Here is a 4,412-nt window from a genome sequence, read left to right on the forward strand (position 1 = left end):
TGAATTATCTGCAATATTAGATCTGTTAATAATTATCTGTGTGGGCTTATTGATGAAATTATGAATTATTGGTTATGTTAATTTGTGGTAAAATTATCTGCGCGGATGTGATGAATAATATTAAATAAATTTTAATTATGTGATAAATAGTATTTTCAGGATAAATATAATAGATTAAAGAATTTATTTTGATGATGGGGTTATTTTAGAATAATTATAATATTTTTTGAATTTATGTTGTGGAAGGAAATTATTTAGAATGATAAATGTTTTTAAAGAAGTTATTTTGGAAAAGGATTATTTTTATGACCGTGTGATTGATTAGTTGAAGAACACGACATTTCATGTACATTGACACCGACATGTTGACACTCTTATTTATACTCATTCATTGTCATAATTTCATGTACATTGACACCGACATGTTGACACTCTTATTTATACTCATTCATTGTCATATATGCATACGTAATTCATCGCTAGTCTATATAGTCATGTTCATCATATGATTTGCATAAAATAGTTATATTTATTTATTATTTTTGTTTTGTTGATAACCGTTAGTAGTTCATGTCCTTAGTGGCCTAGCGTGTCGTGTATAGGACCTAGATACCTGTGTTTGTGTGTAGCGTTGGGGTGGGTCTGAGGAGTTGTGATATGTGGTATTGTTGATTATTCCAGGCTCGCACCAACGATATTCCTGTGTAGCGTTGGGGTGGGTCTGAGGTGATATGATATTGTGATTATTGATTATTTCCAGGCTCGCACCAACGATATTCCTGTGTAGCGTTGGGGTGGGTCTAAGGTGATATGATATTATGATTATTGATTATTTCCAGGCTCGTACCAACGATATTCCTGTGTAGCGTTGGGGTGGGTCTGAGGTGATGTGATATTATGCTTGTTGATTATTTCCAGGCTCGCACCAGTGAAATTCTTGTGTAGCACTGGGGTGAGTCTGAGGGGGGTAGTGAAACGTTGTGCGTGGATGATTTGTGAACAACCGGTTATTCATGAATATGAGTTTTGACTATATGTGAGAGGTAGACCAGTGACCTGTGTAGGATGGCTAGTTGTGTTCTTTTCATACATAGATTGGAGTTAATATTTAGTTATCTACAATTTGAGACATATGGTATATACATGAGGGTTTCCTTGTTTGGATTATTTCGCTCGACGTACTACGTCTCTTGTTGTAGATTTTTAAATATTAATTCCATCTATTGTATGATCTTGTTGCTTGGATGATTTCTGATCGCTACCTGCATGATCTTGTTACTTGGTTGATTTTTGGATTCGTCTGATTATTAGTATTCCAGTTGTACACCTCTATCGTTATTACTACTATCATCACATGTTCTATTTTTATTTCTGCTATAGCATTGACCACGCATATATTATCATTACTGTTATTGTATTTGTTCCTGCCTTGGGGGATCTTGCCGTGTGTTTCACACGCTGACGTACTCCTATTTTCTAGGTGTACGTCAGATTTAGGAGATGAGCAGCCTCAGTTCGGGATAGTACAGTAGCCAGAAGATTCTTAGCAGGGGTGTCTTGCAGAAGGAGTAGAAGAACCAGCTGAAGCGTAGTGGTTTTCTTTCATAGTAGTAGTTGGATATTAAAACTCTTTTACCGTACTTTTCTTTAGTTTGATGATAGATTTAGTTATTTTATCTCCTTTTATTATGGACTATGTATTTCTTATTTCCTAGTTGAACTGTTATTGTAATAAGGGTACGTTTGACCCATATTTTATGTCTGGGATGATTTACCATTGATGATATGCCTATTTTTATTCTGGGTTGTCTTTATATTCTTGCTATGTGTGATCGGGGACCTGTGACTTCGTATTGTACTTATTTCCAGACGCTTAGCGTATTGGATTGAGAAGAAAAGAAAAGAGAAAAAAAGTAGAGTATATTTCTTCTCAATCTAATACGTCGCGGGCTTGCTCGCTTCCCGATTCCCGGTATTTTGGGAAGCGGGGCGTGACATGGGTACCAAGTCCATTTCATCTGAAGGCCACTCAGCTGTTCTTATAAATAAAAATCAGATCTAATCAGATCTTGATCCTTACGGGGGGGGGTCTCCTCTTTATGATTGCACCTGGTTTCTTGAGGTTTGTCATCTTCATATTGTTTTCATCTTGTATTTCAGACTTTTTGAAATTGACAGTTTATAGTTAGTTGCTTGATATGAAGTTGTAGCTTGGAGTAAGGGAGTCAGAGGCAGTGGCCTAAAGCCAATTGAAATCAGTGGCCCCTCAGGAGTCGGCAAGGGAACTCTGATATCAAAGCTAATGAAAGAATACCCCTCAATGTTTGGGTTTTTTGTAAGCCACACAACTTGAGCTCTGAGATAGAAAGAAGTCAATGGGGTTCACTATCATTTCACAGAACGAAGCCTAATGGAGAAAGCCATACTAGAGGGGAAATTCCTTGAATCTGCATCAGTACATGGTAATCTTTATGACACGATCATTGAGGCAGTTGAAACAGTAACAGGTTCTGGCAAGGTAAAAATACACAATTTTTGTAATTATCTGCCCCCAATCATTTGATGAGCTTGAGAAGCGCCTTCGCTCTCGGTATATAAGAGATTTTAGAATGTTTTCAAAAGCGTAACTCACTATACAGACATATATTCTCTTATATTATAAATCTTATGTAGTGTACTTGTGTCTTGTTGTGCTTTATGTAGGGGAACAAAAACTGAGGAACAAGTTCAAAAGAGGCTAAGAAATGCGAAAGCTGAGCTCGAGCAAGGAAGAGGCCCAGGTCTTTTTGACCATGATTTGGTTAATGATGACCTTGAAAAGTGCTATCAAAATCTGAAGGTTCTCTTTTACCACTTCTCTCTATACATAAAGCCATACATTTCAATATTCTAAAGTCTTATGTTTTGCCAGACATTTCTGTAATAAAATATTTGTTTCATGCAGAAATTCCTTGCCCTAGATGAAACCCCTGATGTCTCTAATGAGTCAGGTGACTTATGTTGTTTCATGCAGAAATTCCTTGCCCTAGATGAAACCCCTGATGTCTCTAATGAGTCAGGTGACTTATGTTGTCATAAACTTCTTCTAGCATAACAAGTCACGGAAAGAGAAGAGGGGGGAAACTTATATTACTGATGGTTCGTTTATTTTTCTTTTAATTTCTTTGTTCCAATTTGTTAAACGTATTAATTTTTAATAATATCGTTAATGCTAAATTCTCTTGTATCTTGCAGCATTGGACAAAATTCCTCTTATTCATTCTGTGTCTAAAAAGGATCAGAAGACTCTGATAAACTGTGGCAGGAGCCAATTCAAATCTACAACTCCTACCATGTATGTTGATTTCACTATGCTCTGCAGATCAACACTTGAATCATTCATTTTAATTAATTCAAGCTGCTGCTTCTCTTGTAGGTTTTTCATCGATGTATCTCTGCAATCAACTCATCAACATATAATATTAATAGGTTCGAACAACTTTAACAATCCATACATCAAGCAACCGGAGCAAGATTTCTGCACTATCACTGACATGTTATTGATTTTGTATTACGACATAAGAGATGATACAAAGTAGTGTTTGAACACCAAAAGAGCTAGCATGTTAAGTTGCAGTTGAGACATGGTTATGTTTCATTCGTTGCTATTAGATAAATCATTATGTTCCATGATCTAAGTGAAATCAGGTTGCAAACATTTGTCTCATGGGTGGTGATGCCTACAGTTATAGTATCATTGTTTTTAGCCTGTGCTAAGTCAGCTTCAGTGGATCTATGCGACATCTAAAATACATTCTAAAAAGAAACTTATTTGATCCCAATCTGAGAGTGAACTCTACAGAAGCTCAAAATATCCAATGATAAAGATAGATATTTATAGTATCTATACTGTTTGTTGCATGACTATTAATTGTTTTGAGGAGATATAAATAAGTAAGACTAAAGAAAAAAAATTGATGTAACTATTTTAGTAACATTTACATAGGATGATTATGATTAAATAGGTCGACTACTGTCAACTATATATAACTATATATAGGTAGCATAGGTTGATTGAAAATCAATGGTGTATATCAAATAAACTTCTTTTATAAAATTATTCATTGTTTTCTATTATTAAGGATGCAAACAATCTATTATCACCTAGTTGATACATAAATGTAACTACATTTTTTAATCATTTCTAATTTTTAAATTCTATCAATATGCATGTTTGAAACATGGTTTAAATGAAATGAATTAATAATAAAATATTAAATTAAAAAATTTACCACGTTCATTGCACGTGCAACCCAACTAGTACCTTTACGTTTTTAAAACTTTTTTTTTTAGCCTGAAAAACAGGGTGAGGTACCCTGTTCATAGATAGAATATAAGAAGTTTAGAAATTTACAACAGATCTAGTTGAAGGA

At 34.7% G+C, this 4,412-nt stretch overlaps 1 long non-coding RNA gene across 1 annotated transcript; it reads left to right on the forward strand.

Moving 5' to 3' along the window:
• On the forward strand, positions 2,087-3,730 carry LOC109829690. The gene is made up of 5 exons (XR_002244117.1): positions 2,087-2,518; positions 2,704-2,839; positions 2,945-2,990; positions 3,235-3,334; positions 3,416-3,730. It is a non-coding gene; the product is annotated as an uncharacterized LOC109829690 (long non-coding RNA).

Source organism: Asparagus officinalis, chromosome 2 (genome assembly GCF_001876935.1).
Source record: "Asparagus officinalis chromosome 2, Aspof.V1, whole genome shotgun sequence".
Taxonomy (NCBI): Eukaryota; Viridiplantae; Streptophyta; class Magnoliopsida; order Asparagales; family Asparagaceae; genus Asparagus; species Asparagus officinalis.